Source organism: Macaca fascicularis, chromosome 3, assembly GCF_037993035.2.
Source record: "Macaca fascicularis isolate 582-1 chromosome 3, T2T-MFA8v1.1".
NCBI lineage: Eukaryota > Metazoa > Chordata > Mammalia > Primates > Cercopithecidae > Macaca > Macaca fascicularis.
In genome coordinates, this window is record NC_088377.1 from 90,688,573 (window position 1) to 90,709,519 (window position 20,947).

General features: G+C 39.7%; 1 protein-coding gene and 1 long non-coding RNA gene across 4 annotated transcripts in view; one reads left to right on the top strand and one right to left on the bottom strand.

Moving 5' to 3' along the window:
* The window catches only part of LOC102123505 (uncharacterized), a 44,883-nt gene extending 26,982 nt beyond the window's left edge, over window positions 1–17,901 (top strand). The window contains exons 2-5 of one of the 3 annotated variants that reach the window (XR_275456.5): window positions 329–412; window positions 1,702–1,912; window positions 5,949–6,112; window positions 17,800–17,901. This is a non-coding gene — a long non-coding RNA (uncharacterized lncRNA). The remainder of the gene's footprint in view (window positions 1–328; window positions 413–1,701; window positions 1,913–5,948; window positions 6,113–17,799) is intronic. The other 2 variants (XR_275457.5, XR_012432526.1) reach the window with 2 other exon arrangements.
* Window positions 1–20,947, bottom strand: part of YAE1 (YAE1 maturation factor of ABCE1) — a 46,288-nt gene that overhangs the window by 13,380 nt on the left and 11,961 nt on the right.

Here is a 20,947-nt window from a genome sequence, read left to right on the forward strand (position 1 = left end):
AGCCACAGTTCAAAAATGATTTCCTTTAAGGGACAAGTCTTGCATTTCTAATCTGTTAAAAGATGGCAAATGCCATAGTCATCATGACTTATCACAGAAATGTCTTTTAGAAGTCCAGGCACAAATTTTAATTGCAAGCACAAATTACAAGAGAAAGAAAGTCAGTTTCAGAGACGTGAAATCATATTTGCTTCTAAAATCTTTCCCTTGAAATTTTTGTGGACATGGCCTGTTTGCTTAGCATGTTAGTTAATGTTCCTATGTTAGTTGTGTCTTGTATTCATTTATTTATTCAACAAGTATGTATTGAGTATCTATTTTATTCCAGGTACTGACCTAAGGGCCAACATACAAAGTCGAGTGAGAGACAGAGCATGTCCTCAAGGAGCAGATTGTCCAATGGGGAAGAGAGGTAAGTAAATAGGCACTTTTTATGTAATGTCATAAGTAATATAATGTAAATATGCACAGGGAGCACAGAAAATGGTGCCTGAGCCAGGGAGTGAGGTGAACAGGGTTAGGAAAGTTGTTAAGAAGAAGGAAACATTTAAGCTACATAATTAGGAATAATTATTATTGGAAGTGACTTAAAGCTGGGCATGGTGGCTCATGCCTGTAATCCCAGCACTTTGGGAGGCTGAGGCGAGCAGATCACCTGAGGTCGGGAGTTCAAGACCAGCCTGGCCAACATGGTGAAACCTCATCTCTACTAAAAATACAAAAATTAGCTGGGTGTGGTGGCTGGCACCTATAATCCCAGCTACTTGGGAGGTTGAGGCAGGAGAATTGCTGGAACCCGGGAGGCGGAGGTTGCGGTGAGCCGAGATCATGCCACTGCACTCCAGCCTGAGCGACAGAGTGAGACTCCATCTCCAAAAAAAGAAAAAAAAAAAAGTGAATTACAGATTGCCAAATCTGGTAAGATTTTATTTTGTTACTTTTCAAATGTTCCATGTGATAAATGCCTCTCTTTTGCAAACTCTAAAATAAACAGTAGTTTGATGATGGAGAATTCAACCATGTGTGACCTCCTTTGTCTCTTGAAGCTCTGTTATTAAGACCAGATATCAAGAAAAAGGCATAGCCAATGAAGAAAATTAATGATTAGGTCTGGAATTTAGCTGCTGGAGTTAGAGAAAGAGATAACTGCTGTATATATCTGCTGTATATAGATTTGACCAGAAAAAAAGCAGAGATGATTTCTTCTCATCTCAAGAAGGCTTGATGAAAGACAGCTTCCAAAATGAGTTCCTTGAGTGCTGAATCTCTATTCTTTCCATTTTTAAACTCATGATTCTAGGCTTGAAACTCACCCATGTTGATGCCACCACAGACAGTTTTGAATATGTACAAAGGCATCTCCAATAATTGTACTTGGGAGGAGGAGATAAGGCACCATTTCCTTCTTTATCTGCAATTGAGTAGTTACTGAGAGAGTTGTTTAAAGAGCTCTTTATTCATTCATTCAGATATTATTCATTGTTAAAACATATATAATTTGATATGTAAATTATATCTTAAGAAAACTGTTTTATAAAAGCCATTTGTAGTATACTCTCATGTCTTTTCCCCGAGGCCAGCATAGTTTGGCACATAAAGGCTTCTTGACTAAGTTGACTATGTGGCCTGGTTGGGTCCCTCTGCAGTGTTTACCAGCTCCTCTGGCATTTGTCCCAGAATGACAATCCTTTTTCCTTTCAGATTATGACACTGGATGTGAACTCAAATCCCCTTAACTCAGAAACTTACTGTTCAAACCTCCAGAAAAACGCTGGACAAAATCCTCATCAATAAAAAGAGAATAATTGAACATGATGCTTGGAAATGTTCCCAGCAATGTCCTTAACCTTGGAAAAAAAATTCCTAGTCTATAATGTTTCTACTCACTTATCCACAGGAGTAGAACTGAAGGGTAAGTCAGAACAAGCAAAAGTCCTATTAGTGTGGAGGTTCTGGAGAAGAGGTTGCCTTGTTACTTTTTTCAGCAGAGAAGTTAGAAAAGAATACCACAACATGAGGGGGAACATAGTCCTCCTTCCAAAAAGTTTATCTTTAAAAGATTAAAAACAAAAACAAAAAACTCCGAAGTATAACATGATAACCTGGAGCAATCAGGTTGATTTAAATATATAAATATGATACAAATATCTAAATATGGAGCAGATTTTTCTTGGTTAAAAAAATGAGGTTCTGGCCGGCCGTGGTGGCTCACGCCTGTAATCCCAGCACTTTGGGAGGCCAAGGCAGGTGGATCACTTGAGCTCAGAAGTTCAAGACCAGTGGGCCGGGCGCGGTGGCTCAAGCCTGTAATCCCAGCACTTTGGGAGGCCGAGACAGGCGGATCATGAGGTCAGGAGATCGAGACCATACTGGCTAACACGGTGAAACCCCGTCTCTACTAAAAAAAATAGAAAAAACTAGCCGGGCGAGGTGGCGGGTGCCTGTAGTCCCAGCTACTCGGGAGGCTGAGGCAGCAGAATGGCGTAAACCTGGGAGGCGGAGCTTGCAGTGAGCTGAGATCCGGCCACTGCACTCCAGCCTGGGCGACAGAGCGAGACTCCATCTCAAAAAAAAAAAAAAAAAAAAAAAAAATGAGGTTCTACTTCCATTAATGGGAGAGTAGCATGTATCAGACCAACCATTCCACATTCCACAAGTAATGCTTATAAACTCTGAACAAAATAGGGGCTCCAGCAAGCCTTGCACAGGGTAGCTAATGCTCACAGACTCATAATCATACAGGTTATGTATTAAGAGTCAGAGTTTGGAGCAACCACAGCTGGAATGTAAGGGAGAAGATTCTAGAAAGGAGAGAGCCATAGAGGAGGAGCCCCAGTTTGTGAATATAAAATCTGCTTGAAAATCTGGCTGACTCCTGCACTATCCCTGTGCAGGGCAGAACCTGAGAAGCCCATACATGGCTAAAAGAATGGAACAAAGATTTCAGCTACTGCCCAACATAGAGGGGGTAGAGTATGGATTTTGAGTTCTGCCAAGTTATCTGTCTACTAAAACAAAAATTAATACTCTTGAGAAGAACATAACAGAGTCCAGAGTTTCTCCAATTTATCATTCACTGACCATGTCCAGGATACAACCCCAAATTACTAGACATAAGAAGAAACAGGAAAATGCGAACAACACTCTAAGAAAAAGACAGTCACTAGAGACCAACCACAGAATGCTTCATATATTGTAATTAGCAAAGATTTTAAGGCAGTTATTTTAATTATACCTAAGGATGTAAAAGAAAACATAATTTAAATGAATAAACATACAGGAAATCTCAGCAGAGAAACAAACCGTAAAGAAATAACCAGGCTGGATGCAGTGGCTCATGCCTGTGATTCCCAGCACTTTGGGAGACTGGGGTGGGCAGATTGCTTAAGCTCACAAGTTTGAGACCAGACTGGGCAACGTGGCAAAACCCTGTCTCTACTAAAAGTACAAAAAATTAGCTGGGCATGGTGGTGTGTGACTGTAGTCCCAGCTACTTGGGGGCTGAGGCAGGAGGATTTCTTGCACCCATAAAAGGCTGGGCACAGTGGCTCATGCCTGTAAATCCAGCACCTTTGGAGGCCAGGGCAGGCAGATCACTTGAGGCCAGGAGTTCAACACCAGACTGGCCTATATGGTGAAACCCCATCTCTACTAAAAATACAAAAATTAGCTGGGCGTGGTGGCACTGGCCTACATGATGAAACCCCGTCTCTACTAAAAATACAAAAATTAGCTGGGCATAGTGGCAGGCATGTGCAATTCTAGCTACTTGGAAGGCTGAGGCACAAGAATCGCTTGAACCCAGGACTTAGAGGTGACAGTGAGCCAAGATTATGCCACTGCACTGCAGCCTGGGTGACAGAGCAAGACTGTCTCAAAAAAAAAAAAAAAAAAAAAAAAAAAAAAAAAAAAAAAGAACCAAATGGAAATTATAGAACTAGATATTAAAGTATCTGATATTTAAAAATTCATTAGATAGGCTTAACTGCAGATTGGAGATAAAAGAAGAAAGAATTAGTACCCTTGAAAATAGATCAATGTAAGTTATCCAGTTTGAAAAAAGAAAACAGAGAAGAAAGCCTGGGAGAAAATGAGCAGAGTCCCAGTGACTTGTTAAACAATATTAAGAGGTTTAAATATGTGTAATTGGAGTCCCAGTAGAGAGAGAATGACCAAAAATTTAAAGAAGTAATGGCCAAAGCATTTCCGAATTTGGTGAAATATGTGATTTTGGCAAATTCTAAGCAGGATAAGTGCAAAGAGAACTACATCTAGGAAAATTGTAATGAAATTACTGAAAACGAAAGTAAAACAAATCTTTAAAAGAGCCAGAAAAAGCAGCACATTGTAGATAGGATAACAATGATACATAAACAGCTGACTTCTTACTAGAAGCCACAAGGTAATGAATCATATGTTTAAAGCGTGAAAAGGATAAAACTTAGAATTCTGTATCTATTTCATATCTAGTAAAAGTACATATGGTTGCCTACATATGATGTTTCAACTTGTGATTTTTTGACTTTACTACGGCTTTATTGGGTGGTAGTACGTGCATTTTTGACTTGTGATATTTTTTATTTGTCATGGGTTTACCATGAGTTAAATCCATCACAGATAAATTTATCATGGGTTTATAACTCCACGGTAAGTTGAGGAGCATCTGTATCTTGCATTTTACATATAGCAAAAATATCCCTAAGGAAATGCCAGTTAAAACAATGAGTTACTACTACAAATAGATGACACTAAATGCTGATGAGGATGTGAAGCCACAGGAACTTTCATTTATTGCTTGTAAGAATGGAAAATGGTAGAGCAACTTTGGAAGACAGTTTGGTGGTTTCTTTAAAGACTAAACATACTGTTACCATATGATCCAGCAATTGTACTTTTTGATATTTACCCAAAGGAGTTGAAAACTATGTTCACGCAAAAACATGCACAAAGATGTTTATTGCAGCTTTACTCATAACTGCTGAACACTGGAAGAAACCAAGAAGTCCCTTTGTAGGTGAATGGATAAAATGACTGTGAAATATCAGCTATGAAATATTCAGTGCTAAAAAGAAATGAGCTATCAAGCCATATAAAGATATGGAGAAACTTAAATGCATATTGCCAAGTGAAAGAAGCTAATCTGAAAAGGCTACATAATGTATGATTCCAACTATAGTATATGACATTCTGGAAAAGGCAAAAATACATAGGTGTAAAAAGATCAGTGGTTGCCAGGAATTAGGTGGGGAGGGAGAGATGAATAGGTAGAACACAGAGCATTTTTTAGGGCAGTGGAAATACTCTGTGTGATACTGTAATGGTAGATACATGTCATTATACCTTTGTCAAAACCTATAGAATGTACAACACCAACTGAATGCTAATGTAAACTGTGGACTGTAGGAGATAATAATGTATCAGTGTAAGTTCAGTAATTGTAACATATGTACCCATCTGGTGGGAGATGTTGATAATGGGGGAGTCTATGCATGTGTGGAGGTAGGAGGTATCTGGGAACTCTATCTTCTGTTCAATTTTGCTGTGAACTTAAACTTCTCTAAAACATAAAGTCTATTTTTAAAAATCCTTCAAGAATAAAAGGGAAATAAAGGCATTTTAAGATAAATGAAAACTAAGAGAATACATTGTCAGTGGACCAGACCCACAACAAATGCTTAAAAAGTATTTAGTACTATGTGTCAAACAGTATCCTCCATGTTTTAGCTTGTGTTTCCCAAGGCCAATGATGAAACAAAATTTCAAGTGAGGTGGTTTATTTGGTAGGTGTTTTGCACTGAATTGTGTCCCCCCACCAATAAATTGAAGACCCAACCTCTAGTACCTCAAAATATAATCATATTTGAAGATTAGGTCTTTTAAAAGGTTACTAAGTTAAAATGAGGTCCTTAGGGTGGGCCTTAATCCATTCTGACTGGTTTTCTTGAAAGAAGAGGAGTTTGGACACAGAAAGAGACACCCCAACACATGAGCACACAAAGAGATGACCACATGAAGACACAAGAAGGCAGCCATCTGTAAGTCAAGGAGGGAGGCCTCAGAAGGAACCAAGCCTGCCAACACTTTCATCTTGGACTTCCCAGCCTCTAGAACGGTGAGAAAATAAATGTCTGTTGTTTAAGCCACCCAGCCACCCAGTCTGTGGTTTTTGTTATGACAGCCCTAGCAAACTAATACAGTAGGTAATCTCAGGAAATGTGGTAGAGAAGTGGGAAAGGAAGAAAGGGAAAAAAGGGCAGCCAAGGTAAGATGTTATTACAGGTCAAGTGTCCCTAATCTGAAAATCTGAAATCCAAAATTCTCCAAAATCTCAAAGTTTTTCAGTGCCAATATGATGCCACAGGTGGAAAGTTCCAGACCTGACCTCATGTGATGGGTGGCAGTCAAAATTTTGTTTCATGCACAAAATTATTTAAAATAGTGTATAAAATGGCCTTAAAGCTATATGTATAAGGCATATATGAAACATAAATGAATGTCATGTTTAGACTTGGGTCCTACATAATGAGATATCTTTGTCTCATTATGTTTATGCAAATATCCCTAAATTAAAAAAAAATCTGAATTCTGAATTTCTGGTCCTAAGCATTTTGGATAAGTGATACTCAACAGCATTGGAGTCAGGCAGATATGGGTTTATCCTCTTAGCTCTTTAGTTGTAAAATAGGAATAATACTGCCACTTTATGAGAATAAAATAACGTAGTCCATATAAAACTCTTAGCCATTATCTGACATATCTTAAGTACTCAATAAGCATCTTAAAAAAATCATTTAATTTCATGACAACTCTAAGATTACAGTAAATGATTATTTGTTTTAAAATATTTCCATTAATTAAAAAGATTACCATTTAAGTTGTGTTGGGAATCTTAATGGTATTATTTTGGTGTATTATGTTTAGTGCAATGGCTTAGTAAATACTTAATGTACTAAACACTTAAATATATAGCATACATTCAGTAATGATTCATTTATACACACTTTTGATCTTCCTATTCATGTGGCTGGGCTGTGCTCAAATTACATTCCCTTGTGTTCTGTATTTTCCTATTTCTGCAATCACACACTGTAAACTATAACATGTACATATTCTATTATGACGCATGTCAGGTGTTTTCTTCCTCTAAGTCCCAAGGTTTTTGGAAAGGGACTTTTGGTGAGTCATAGTCTCGGTCTCTTGTGGTGAAGTGTGTGACCTTATCATCTGCCTACCGCCTCTGAGCATTGTTTCTTGAAATAAGGCCACGGTTCCCTAAATGTGACTGCCTGCAGCTCCTTTGGTCTTGCTGTAGCTGCATTCCTGGAATTGCCCTTCATAGGTCTCCAGGGGCCTCCTGGGAACTGGAGAGCATTTTGTAATGGAGATGTCAGATACCTAAGTAAATTACCTTTAATTATGGAAAGCACAAAAGCTCAGAACAGAATTAGTGATCAAAATGGATTAATGGATTATCTTTCTATTAGTAATAATTAAGAGAAATACAAATTTAAATACAGAACTCCTACCTTCACATTTAAAAATACAATCTCAGACTGGGTGCAGTGGCTCACACCTGTAATCCCAGCTCTTTGAGAGGCCAAGGTAAGGGGATTGCTTGAGCTCAGGAGTTTGAGACCAGCCTAGTGAAACCCCGTCTCTACAAAAATTTAAAAAATTAGCCAGGCGTGGTGGTGCATGCCTGTAGTCCCAGCTACTTGGGAGGCTGAGATGGGAGAAATGCTTGAGCCTAGGGAGGTCGCACCACTGCACTCCAGGCTGGGTGACAGTGACCCTGTCTCAAAAATAAAAAATGAAAACAACTCTCAGATTGTGTAACTGAGTATAAGAAAGCCAATTTACTTTTTAAAAAGTTTATTCTTTAAGAAAATATTAAAAACACATTTGTAATGGTTTTATTGGGTTACAAGCATGTTAAGAATTTTGCTGGTTTCAAGAAAAGAAAAAATCAGTTTGTGTGTATATTAAACCAATACTAGGAGTTGAGACATTAAAAAAAAGGATTTGGTTTATAATGTTCACTCATTAATTGAACAGATATTTATTAACCACCCAATATCACCAGGCACTGGTCTAGCTGCTAAAGTTATAGCTGTGAATAAGAGACAGATGAAAAAAAAAATTAGTACCCTCACATTTGAAAAAAAATATTTCAATAAACAAAATATTTAGAAAAAATGGTGAAAGAATGATGAGCCAAAACAACTCTTTAAGTTCAGCAAATGTCAAAGAAGCAGTCAATCAAACCCCACATGATGAGTCAGGGATAGCCACATTATTTCCAATACAAAAGATTATTTACAAAAACAAAACAAAGTTAAAAATAGAAACAGGCTGGGTACAGTGGCTCATGTCTGTAATCCCAGCACTTTGCGAAGCCAAGATGGGCAGATCACTTGAGTTCAGGAGTTCGACACCAGCCTGGGCAACATGGCAAAACCCCGTCTCTACCACAAATACAAAAATTAGCCAGGCACGGTGATGCACACCTGTGGTCCCAGCTACTAGGGAGGCTGAGGTGGGAGGATCATTTGAACATGGGAGGCAGAGGTTGCAGTGAGCCAAGACTGTGCCTCTGCACTCCAACTTGGTGACAGAATGAGACCCCATCTCAAAATAAATAAATAAATAAGAAAACAGAAACAAACACGCATTACAGACAGCTAAGAAAATTACCTTGAAAATGACAATAATGAGCAGAGTAGTCAATGTTAGCCATTTAAAATGTTAAACTTAATGTATCCACAAGTAATGCTAAACTAATCTATAAATTCATCAGATCCAGTGAGACAAGATTCCAGGGATAGAATAAAATAAAAGTTAAGATGAGAGAAAATGAAACAACCATCTGAATGCTCTGACAAGGTATATATCTTGATGAGGTCCCTTGGATGCTTGATAGGCCCTTACTATGTATTCAGAAATTCTATTTATTTTATTTTATTTTTATTTTATTTGCATTTTTTTATTCCTCCTGTAAACCTGAAATAAGGAATTCTATTTCTTTTGTTCAATAAGAGCAATCGTGTTCTGGCAGCTTGGGCCATATGAACTAAACTCAGAAGAGACCTAAATTGACAGAGCAGGAGCATTGCCATCTTGGACACGCAATGCCATTTTAAAGTTCCCCTTGATCAAATACCACCTAAATCCAAAGGGCATCAGCCTAATGGCTAAGGTCAGCATGACTATAAACCACAAATGACATTTCTGACCAGAAACATTCCAATCCTAAGATAAACCCCTCCCTGACCAGAGACATGCCATCCTTGATATAACCTCCCCTCCGGCTGGAGAGATGGCAGCCCCAAGATAACCTCCCCTCCAACAATCGACATCCAACCCTGCAATAAACTTCTCCTCCACACAGAAACATTCCAAGCCTGTGATAAGCTCTCTCATCCTAAAACCCTTAAATAGTCTGTAAGAGAGAGTACTCCTGACCAAAAATCGGCCAGAAGCCCCTCTCAGGTTTATTCTCCAAAATAAACCCATCTTTGACTGTTGAGCCGCTTTTTGTGTTTCTTTCCTCAAACTCTTAAACAAGCCAGACTGTTTATGTCACTTTATCCTCATAGATATTCAGGAGACCTTCCTTCAGATAAAAAGGGACTTAGGGCTGGGCATGGTGGCTCATGTTTGTAATCCTGCACTTTGGGAGGCTGAGGTGGGCAGATCACTTGAGGCCAGGAGTTTGAGACCAGCTTGGCCAACATGGTGAAACCTGTCTCGACTAAAAATACAAAAAAATTAGCTAGGTGTTGTGGTATGCACCTGTAATCCCAGCTACTAGGGAGGCTGAGGCAGGAGAATCACTTGAACCCGGGAGTTAGAGGCTTTAGTGAGCCAAGATCATGCCATTGCACTCCAGCCTGGGCGACAGAGCAAGACTATCAGAAAAAGGAAAAAAAAAAAAAAAGGGGACTTGGATGAATTTAAGGAGGTCTTCATCTAGACTGTGGAAGAGCTGAAAGAATTATCCGGTGGAAAGCTGTTCATTTAAAACATGTATGCTGAGTACTTACTGTGTACCTAGCACTGTACTAAGTGCTGAGGATCCAGATTTGAATAAAATCAGTTCAAACCCTCAAAGAGCTCACAATTTGATGGGGCAACACTGAGGAATCATTATAATACATTAGGGGGGATGTAGGAGGCATTAGATAAACAGACGAAAAAGTGGTGATCTGGAGAATGAGTAATGGCTTCCTAAAGGTGATATTTTAGTTGAACTGTAAAGGACAGATAGTGGAAAAAATTCATTCAGGCCTCAGCAACCAATATTTACAAGGATATAAAGTAGGAAACAGCAAGTGTTACTATCAGTGATGTGTGAGGCCCTTTGGTTGTACTAATAGGAAATGACATCAGAAAGGAAGGCTGGAACTAGTTGTTTCAGAGCCATGGAGAGACAAGGAAAAGAACAATATGATCAAATTCACGTTTCAGAAGAATCCTTCTGGCAATGTTGTGGAGGACAGGGGAGCTATGGGAAGTAAAGGAAGGAAGATAGGAGGGCTGTTCCAATAGACCAGGCAAAAATTGATGAAAGTCTGAATTAAGTCCGTAGAAGTTCAAATCTGTGGGATTTTATCTGAACATAAGTGAGCGTTTAGCTAAAGAAAACCCATTTTGAAGGACAGCATTGGACATACACCAACAAATATTTTTGCGTGGATTCTCTTTCTTCTCAAAACCATCTGAACAATCAGCAAACTACTTGGTATGTTTCTCTTTTATTAGACATTAGATTTCTGTCTGCCTAGTGGTGTTCAGGAGATAACCTAAATCACTGACAAGATTTTCAGAGGGAATAGACTGTAATGATATTAAATCTACCTATTAAATACTGAAGTCTAACAATCACCTAACCAGGTAGTAGGAAACTGAGGTCTTTGTACCAGGATTTCTCAAAAGTTCGGAACTGGTAAGGGAGTAAAATTAGATCATGCTGGTTCTTAAAAACTATGGAGAAGAAAATAGGGTTTCTTGCACAGTTAAGAGCTAGGTTTGCCAGGCACAGTAGTTCATGCTGGTAATCCTAGCATTTTGGGAGGCCGAGACAGGAGGATCTGTTAAGCACAGGAATTTGAGACCAGTCTGGGTAACATGGTCAGATCTTCCCTCTACGAAAAATAATGATAATAAAAAGAATGTCCTTCCTAAGCAGTCCGTGAAGCTTCCTTTTCTTTTTTCTTTCATTTTTGAGACAGGGTCTCCTTGCTCTGTTACCCAGGCCAGAGTGTTAGTGGTGCAACCATGGCTCACTTCAACTTTGACATCCGGCTCAAGAGATCCTCCCACCTCAGCCTTTCAAGTAGCTAGAACTATGGTCACACACCACCATGCCCAGCTCATTTTTGTAATGTTTGTAGAGATGGTGTTTCACCATGTTGCCCAGGCTGGTCTCGAACTCGTGAGCTCAAGCGATCTGCCCACCTCAGCCTCCTAAAGTGCTGGGATAACAGGTGTGAGCCACCATGCCCAGCCAATGAAGCTTTTTAAACTTTAACTTTAAAGTTCATATTCTAAAACACATGTGTTCATGAGGGCACTGAAATAGCTATATAGAAAACTACATAGTAAAAATTTTTATTTATTGACATTGTTTTTCAAAACTTCATCAATCTATAAGGTAAATGAATAATTTCTAAAGTTAGTATGTGGCTTATTTTATAATAAAAAGCTCTTGCTTTAAATTAAAACTAAAATTGGCCAGGTGCGGTGGCTCATGCCTGTAATCCCAGCAGTTTGGGAGGCCAAGGCAGGTGGACAGCTTGAGGCCAGGAGTTCGAGACCAGCCTGGCTAACATGGTGAAACCCTGTCTACTAAAAATACAAAAATACTCTGGGTGTGGTAATGCATGCTTGTAATCCAAGTTATTTCGGAGACAGAGGCAGGAGAATTGCTTGAACCCAGAAGACGGAGGTTGCAGTGAGCCGAGATCATGCCACTGCACTCCAGCTTGGGCGACAGGTAAAGACTCTGTCTCCAAAAAAAGAAAAATATAATAAAACTAAAATTATACACTGTTTACATTTTTAAATTCTAAAATCAGTGTGATTTATTTAAAACTCGGAAGCAGGCAAGGGAATAAACAGGAAGCTTTGCTTAATCTGTTAATAAGACCAAGTAAGTGGATGTAAACAATGTTAGTACTAAGCAAATATCTACATACTTGATACATGTGTCAAAGCCTTCTCTTTTGAGAGGAAACTTTCATTACTAGGAAAGAAACCCGGTGGAGGTTCTTGCTACTGCTGTGCAGTGTGTGTGGGGTAGCTGCCATTTTTCCCTTCTTCTTATTCTTTTTTTTTTTTTTGGATGGAGTTGCCCTCTTGTTGCCCAGGCTGGAGTACAATGATAAATGATGAGATCTGGTGTCACTGCAACCAGTGATCTCCTGCGTCAGCCACCTGAGCAGCTGGGATTACAGGCGCCCACCATCACGCCCAGCTAATTTTTGTATTTTTAGTAGAAACAGCGTTTCACCGTGTTGGCTGGGCTGTTCTCGAACTCCTGACCTCAGGTGATCCGCCCACCTCAGCCTCCCAAAGTGCTGGGATTACAGGCGTGAGCCACTGCATCCGGCCCATTTTTCCTTCTTCTAAACTTTGTCAAGCTTTCAAGCCCACAACGTGTACAAAGAAGGACTAAGTAATACTAGCTTTTCATAACTAAATAGTCCACAGAAATATGTTAATTAAAAGTTTAGACTGGAGCAAAAGGAAGATTGGAGAATTTTTAACACTTCAAAGTGACAACCATATAGGGGTTGGGAGCGACTGTTATTAACAAGTCCCAGAAACCAGCAGAGACTAAGAATGAATTGGAGCCAATTGGTCAAGAAAACAAAATGAGATTAAATCGTCATTTTAAAAAACTAAAGAGTAGTAAGGATACATACAAAAGTTTTTGTTTTCTAAATTTTATTCTAAGTTATCTTTAAAGCAGGGTTTTTAGACACAGCACCCCTTTTCATAACGAATATATTGTAATGCTCCCTGTACTGCCTTGAGGTGAAATTTACAGACAATATAACTTACCTACACACATGATTTTTAAAAAGTTATAAGGCCTTGCTTGTAATATAGAAGATAAATAAAAGGGAGATACTCAACAGCAAAATAATATGTATTTTGATACGTAAGTGTTTGTACACAACCCCATTAAGGCATCATAAAGGAACCCAAAGCAGGGGATGTGGCAGGTGTGTTGCGTGGATGACCCAGGACACAGAGCAGTGCTGCTGTCAGTTGGTAAATTCCAAATACAACGTGGTACAACAGGGTGCAAAATTCCTTCTGTTTAGACATTAGTCATATCCCTGGAAAATTCAGTGTATATTAAACTATACCTAAAATTATATATACATATATATGTGTAATAGTACAAGAGTGGTAAAGGAAGGAGTTGTAAAAAAAAAAAAAAAAAAAAAAGATTAACTGAAAGTCAGGACGCTTGATTTCTTTCTTTCTTTTTTTTTTTTGAGCTAGAGTCTTGCTCTGTTGCCCAGGCTGGACCAACAGCCTGTAATCCCAGCACTTTGGGAGGCTGAGGGAGGTGGATAACTTGAGGTCAGGAGTTCGAGACCAGCCTGGGCAACATGATGAAACCCCGTCTCTGCTAAAAATACAAAAATTAGCTGGGTGTGGTGGTGCTGTGCCTGTAGTAACAGCTGCTTGGGAGGCTGAGGTGGGAGAATCACTTCAACCCGGGAGGCGGAGATTGCAGTGAGCCAAGATCATACTACTGCACTCCAGTCTGGGCCACAGAGTGAGATTCCATCTGAAAAAAAGAAAAAAAGAAAGAAAGAAAGAAAAAAAAAACCACTCTTTCCAGGTTTTAGGCTGGTGGTGAACCCATGACCTACAGCTGTGGAGAGAAACGCCTTTGTATTTCGCTTGAGCTTTAGCGTTCCCACAGGGCTTGCACGGCTATCATCTCATCCATAAGATGACTACTCCAAGGCAACGTAAGCAAAGTGTTTATCCCAGTCCCTGGAACATACAAAGCCCTCAAGAAATGATAGTTATCAGCGGGCGCGGTGGCTCACACCTGTAATCCCAGCACTTTGGGAGGCCAAGGCGGGCGGATCACGAGGTCAGGAGATCGAGACCATTCTGGCTAACACAGTGAAACCCCGTCTCTACTAAAAATACAAAAAAATTAGCTGGGTGTGGTGGCGGGCACCTGTAGTTCCAGCTACTTGGGAGGCTGAGGCAGGAGAATGGCGTGAACCTGGGAGGCGGAGCTTGCAGTGAGCCGAGATCGCACCACTGCACTCCAGCCTGGGTGACAGAGCGAGACTCCGTCTCAAAAAAAAAAAAAAAAAAAAAGGAAATGATAGTTATCATTACTGGTCAGGCGTGGTGGCTCACGCCTGTAGTCACAGCACTTTGGGAGGTCGAGGCTGGCAGATCATGAGGTCAGGAGATCAAGACCATCCTGGCTAACACGGTGAAACCCCATCTCTACTAAAAATACAAAAAACTTACAGGGCGTGGTGGCAGGTGCCTGTAGTTCTAGCTACTCGGGAAGCTGAGGCAGAAGAATTGCTTGAACCTGGGAGGCAGAGCTTGCAGTGAGCAGAGATCGCCACTGCACTCCAGCCTGGATGACAGAGCGAGACTCTGTCTCAAAAAAAAAAAAAAAAAAAAAAAAAGGAAAAGAAAAGAAATGGTAGTTATCATTACCGACATAGACTGATACCTAGGATATATATATTTCTTTGAGATAGGGTCTTGCTCTGTCACCCAGGCTGGAGTGTGGTGGTGCGATCATGGCTCACTGCAGCCTTGACCAGCCTTGACCTCCAAGGTTACAGCGATCCTTCCACCTTGGCTTCCCAAGTGGCTGGGACCCCAGGTGCACACCACCACGCCTAATTTTTGTATTTTTGGTAGAGACGAGGTTTTGCTATCTTGGCCAGGCTGGTCTCGAACTTCTGAGCTCAAGCGATCCACCCGCCTTGGCCTCCCGAAGTGCTGGGATTACAGGTGTGAGCCACCGCTCCCAGCAAGATATATATTTTAAGTGAAAAGAGCAGGCAGCTTTTGTACATTTGGTATGATTTCATTTCAGTAGGAACTTTTTGTCCACCAATGTATCTATTCCTCCTGAAGATAGTAGGTATTTAATAAATATCTGTTGAAGAAATACATTTCTATAAAAGGAAATTGTGCCATTTGCTAGTCTGCACATAGAAAAAATCTGGAAGAATCTGGAGGAGTAGTGTATGAGCTTGCCAGGGCTGCAATAACAAGGTACCACAGACCGGGTGGGTTGAACAGACATTTATTTTCCCCCAGTTCTGGAGGCGAGAAGTCCAAGATCAAGGTGTCAGCTGGTTTGTTTTTATCTGAGGCCTCTCTCCTTGGCTTGCAGATGGCCACTTTCCCTGTGTTCTCACGTGGTGTTTTCCTCCGTATATGAGCATCCCTGGTATTTGTGTGTCCAAATTTCGTCTTCTTGTAAGGATACTGGTCAGACTGGGTTAGGGCACACTCCTATCTCCAAATACAGTCACCTACTGAGGTACTGAGGACTGGGGCTTCAACATGGATTTTGAGGGGACACAATTCAGTCCATAAAAGGTGGGATTATGAAATATTCATTTTTCCTAAATAATATTTTCTACAATGTTTCTGAATATCTAAATATTTTACTAGGAGCCTATATGGCAGACATACCTGATAATAATAACTGAAGCATAGCCTGAGAATGACTCTATGGCCTAAGAAGAACGGGTTGGTCAGAGTCTCCACCTAAGAAACTGGGAGTGGCCAACCTGGAGATTCACTCCTTATCTATGAAGGACCTTTGAACCTCTGGGCCATTCCCTGTAATGCAGGACATGCAAGGAACTGAGGCCCTTTGTTTTGGGTTAAATGGAGGTTGCTAGGTAGAGGTTGCTAGGTGGAGGCTACTAGGTGGAGGTGCTAAGTGAAGATGCTATATAAATTGCATGGTTTTTTTTGTTGTTGTTGAGATGGGGTCTTACTTTGTTGCCCATGCTGGTCTCAAACTCCTGGCCTCAAACGATCCTCCCAACCTGGCCTCCCATAGTGTTGGGATTGCTGGCCAGAGTCACCATGCCTGGCCAAACTACATGCTTGTTACAAATGATAGCAGTCTTCCTGTCCAGCCCACTGCCACTGGACCACCCCTGTATGTAAGTCCTCAATAAACTCTATATCTTGTTTGCTGGCACCAGGTCTCTTCTTTGGCCTCTTGGACACAGTGCCATCCCTACAGGAGTTAATAGGGGTCAGTACAATAGACCCTAATTATTTTATAATATGGAAAGGCAATAAATTAGAATAAGGCAAAAATACTGTGTTTATATTTAAAATATAGTTAGATTATAGGCTTTGATACTTATAAACAGATTTTTCATTTATAAGAACATCTCCTGGGGCATTTGAAAGTCATGAAGGATGGAGGGCAATTCTTTTTGTTCACTATTGACCCGGACATTGCAAGACATACAGCATCTCCTCCCCATAACCATTGCTAGTAGTACTCCCTTTTCATCCCTCTGGCAAACAAAAAATATGCCCTGAGAGTTTCCGAAAACTCTCTTATTGATAACAACCACTTTAAAGTATAATTTTATATGAACTTTGCAAATGTTTAAAACATTTTCTTCTTTTCCCTCCTTCCTTAGTTTTCTTTTAAAGTAATAATGGAGTGGGGGGCGGTGAGGAGAAATCATGCTAATTACCTTTAGTTCTGCCAGCGGGAAGCTTGACTGTGTCTGAGTCATGGCAGAGTTTCATGATGGCTGTTGTGTAAAGACAGTTAAACCTCTTGTAGCTTATTCAAATTCTTGCAGTTTATTCAAATTGCAGGTATGATGCTCAGGAGAAAATATGATAATAATACTAACGTCTAGTGAGTTCTGAACATGTAGCAGGCACTGTCCTAAGTGCTCCACATATGCAGATTCTTTACAAAAACCCCAGAAGGTAGGTTCTATTATCTGACAGATGAAGAAACAGGCACAGGAAAGTGAACTGACCTGTAAATGATGAAGCTGTGCTTCAAAGCAATCACCAAGCAAGTGCTTTATGTACATTATTCATGTAATCCCCACAGAAACAATGACATCACTGCCATTACCTCCATTTTATAGATCTTACACATTTGGAAAGTAGGAGGCTCAAATCTCCTGGGAAATACATGGCGTATATGCACACTGTTTATTAACATGTACAAAATAATGGCAAACAAGGCCAAAGTTATTGCCACAATCAAATCAATGTGGAGAACCAAATAAATTCTGTAAATATCATATTCTCTTTCAAATCTATTTAAGTTAAAGATCAGTCACTTCTCATAGAATTTTCTGAGGTTCTGCCTGAGTATCTTACTGGATATTGTGGAGAAGTGACTTATAAGTATGATATTCATTTTCCCCTAGAGTTAATAAAAAATCACTCAATTGGGCTAAGAGTTGTCCCAGTTTTGAAAACTGGTCTTTTTAAAACAGAAGCAATATTGTGACAAATGCAATAAAGAACTTTACTTTCATTTTGTTAAGAGCAGGCAGTCCCAGAGTTTTATCTGCAAAATATACATTTTTGTATAATATGTTCACATGGATACATAACATTTTATATGACTTTCACTTAAAAATATAACATTTTCCTTGTTTCTGTAGTTCTCATAATGATAAATTGTAATGGGCGCACAACATTTTTTTGAGTGGATGTTAAATTTACTCAATTTTTTAAATTGTTGATCATTTGGGTTATTCTAATTTTTCTCTACTCTAGATTGAATGCAGCAACAAAGAGCTTTGTGCTGAAAGTTTTTAAAATCACCTTTATAATTCCTTTAACTAAATTCCTAGAAGTGGGATTTTTAGGTAAGTGTATGTAAATGACTTTGATTTGATACATCTTCTGCTATACTAAATCAAAAGCTATACTCATCTTCGGCATCTTTCTTTGTCAGCTTCTCCACTTCATTCTTTCCATCAGCTGAACACCATCTGTCAATGGCCACTTACTTTGCCTGACTTTCTCAAGTTGTCCCTGGTTACTTCCTTGGAGACAAAAGCAAACTGTGATGAGGTCAGAAGTATCATGTTCACACTAAAGAGGCAAGGCCTCTGATGAGTACCTGAGTGAAATCCCATCTCTGACCTCAGTGCTTCTGCTACCTTTCATGAAGGCCATCCTTTGTTCCAGCACACTGACAGAAATAAAAATTCTCTCTAAGCTGACAAATGGAGTGGGTCATAAGTGAACACTGTGACAGATTTCAGACATCATACAGACCTCATATTGGCCTAAAAGATAAAAATCACAGACAATATATCATTTGGCAGCTTGAATGACAAAACAATGTGATTTTAAATGAAAATACTTTTAATTTGCTCCTACAAATGAATTAATGAGTTTTCCTTCTACAATCAATTCTATTTGCTGTAATTTCTAAACAGCTGATAGATTAAAATTATATGATTAGTTAAAATAACTATTTTTTGTTAAATTTTTTTTTGGCTGGGCATGGTGGCTCATGCCTATAATTCAAGCACTTTGGGAGGCCGAGGGAGGAGGATCGCTTGAGCCCAGGAGTTCTAGACTAGCCTAGGCAACATAGTGAGGCCCTATCTCAACAATAACAACAACAAAAGCAACAATAACGAAATTAGCCAGGCATGGTGTAGTCCTATCAATAGTCTGATCTTTCCAGAAAGAATATCACCAAAGTACTAATCAGAACTACCTACAGATTCAGTTCTCAGAAGCTGGTGTAGTGCCTGTAGTCCCAGCTACTTGGGAGGCTGAGGCAGGAGGATTGCTTGAGCCCAGGAGATTGAGGCTGCCATGAGCAGGAATTGTACCATTGCACTCCAGCCTGAGTGACAGAGTGAGACTCCATCTCTTAAAAGAAAAGAAAAAGAAAATTAACTTTTACTTTTTAAAAAGTTATTTTTATGGTTATTTTCTTGTTTTTTCTTTTTTCTGAGACTGGGTCTCACTCTTGTCCATGCTGGAGTACAGTGGCAGGATCATGGCTCACTGCAGCCTTGAACTCTTGGGCTCAAGCCATCCTCCTGCCTCAGCCTTCCAAGTAGCTGGGACCACAGGTGTGTGCTACCATGCCCAGCTAATTTTGTATTTTTTTGTAGAGATGGGGGTCTCCCTATGTTTCCCAGGCTGGTCTCAAACTCTTGGGTTCAAGCAATCCACCTGTCTCAGCCTCCCAAAGTGCCGGGATTATAGGCATGAGCCACCATGCCAGGGTGGTTAGTTGTTAATAAGCAAATAATTTGCTGTTCTATGGTATAATTTTTAATTACAAGTTAGAGAGTTTTTGGTTATTTCAGAATCTGATTTTGGAAGAAAGATGTTGTGCAATGCCTCCAAATAAGAAAAAGAAGATATTTTATTTTCAGGTTATTTACAGTATATCCTCATTTCAGTCATTTTGCTTTATTGGGAAAAGCTATCATTATACTATTGTCAAATCACTCATATTTCATTATTACGAGAGATTTGACAACTCATTTGTTTTGTGTTTAAAAAACTATCTAGAACTGTATACTTCTTTTATAAATAACAAAGCCATGTTACACAGATAACGAGGATTAGGTCATTAATAAGGAAACAGGCTTAACTGTTCTAGAGTTGTATTTGATGAGAGGAAAATCTTCCTGGTTGTCCATTTGTTGACTAAAAAAAAAAAGGTTGTGATATATTTGAGTAGGTTAACAAAGTTGTTGTCTCTCCCTATGGTTACATCCTGAAAAGTTGTGTTTGTGTGTATGAGAGAGACAGCTGAAGAGTGAGACCAAGAGATGAACTGAAAGTGTTGTTTGAAACAGTTTAGGTGCAGTCCTGCTTGCAAGTAGAGATGCTTCCTGCAGGTAAGATTAGATTTTTACATGACTTCTGATTGAAGGCTGCATGCTTTGGGTTCTAGGTGTTTACTTTTAGGCCTCAGAGCTTTGGAAAAAAGGTGCTTTTTTATTTTGAACAGGTTTTCTTACTGATTGCTTATTTTGATTTAGAAAAATTCTCAACCTAGAATTTAAACAAGAACAGGAGGATCCTGATTTCATATTTGTTGACATACCCCAAAAGCCCTCCTCATCCACTCAACTTCACAAATGGCTCAATCTGTCTGGTATAGCTTTAGGGATAATCACTAGCTTCTTGTACTTGGGACTATGAGGTCTAAGCAAAGGGCACATCACCAAGGAATGAAATACGGACTAGTTTATCAGGTGCACCAGCACCACCTAGTGGTCTTGAACTAACTCAACAGCTTCTTCGAAAGAAACAGGATCCGAAGGTCCAAGGCCTCTCTCAGTGGTGAGTTGCATACACACGCATGAAAGCACCAGGATTCAATTTCCGAAGAACTCAATCTGTAGGTACTTCTGATTAGTACTTTGATCTTCTTTTTGGAAAGAGCAGACTATTTATAGGGCAAGAAAACGGAGTGTTACACACTGAGGACTCTTGGCTCTTTCTGGCAGATCTGTAGCAATATGCACATATGTAAGAGGTGAGTTAACACCCTTCTTTTGAGTTGAATAGGAATATGTAAAAGCTAGACACATCATCACAAAATGAGTGACATACAGTATCTTCCCGTTTGGAGGGTAGAGAGTCTAAGAAGTCCGAGGAGAATTTAGTTTCTCCTTTAGTGTATGTGCTAAACCACTTTCTACATAATATTCTCCCCTCCCAGTAGGCAATGGACCTTCTCTTTTTCTACATGTATAGCAAACAAATTTCTGGTAAATTTTTCGTTCCTTATAACTGTTGGTTATTATACTTTTTTTTTGTTTTTTTAGACACAGGGTCTCACTCTGTTGCCTAGGCTAGAGTGCAGTGGTGCAATCACAGCTCACTGCAGCCTCAACCTCCTGGGCTTAGGTGATCCTCCCACCTCAGCCTCCTTGGT